Source organism: Phalaenopsis equestris, unplaced genomic scaffold, assembly GCF_001263595.1.
Source record: "Phalaenopsis equestris unplaced genomic scaffold, ASM126359v1 Scaffold000800, whole genome shotgun sequence".
NCBI lineage: Eukaryota > Viridiplantae > Streptophyta > Magnoliopsida > Asparagales > Orchidaceae > Phalaenopsis > Phalaenopsis equestris.
In genome coordinates, this window is record NW_018165240.1 from 11,971 (window position 1) to 12,335 (window position 365).

The window sequence follows — 365 nt, forward strand, 5'->3', positions numbered from 1 at the left end:
ATCTCTTCCTTTCTTTACATCACACAGAATTTCTCTTTGAAGTAGTAAGGAGGAAGAAATATCTCACTTTCCCTCCACTCTTACAATTTCTCGAAGAATTCCTCACAGTTATACGCTCTAGCAAGCTTTCTACGCTCTAATGGATCATTTCTAACCTCCAGGACTCCAAAAGTCTCTCCTCCAGCTCTCTATTTTCGGCCAAAAATTTCTCTTTAAAGATGTGAATGAGTTTTCCCAATAGTTGCTTACGCACCCCTCCAAAATCCAGCCTTATCCATTGTACATATCACATAACCATCGATCCCGTCGTCGGCGGCCTCGAGATGACGCCGTCGGCGGCCTCGATGACGCCGTCGGCGGCCCCC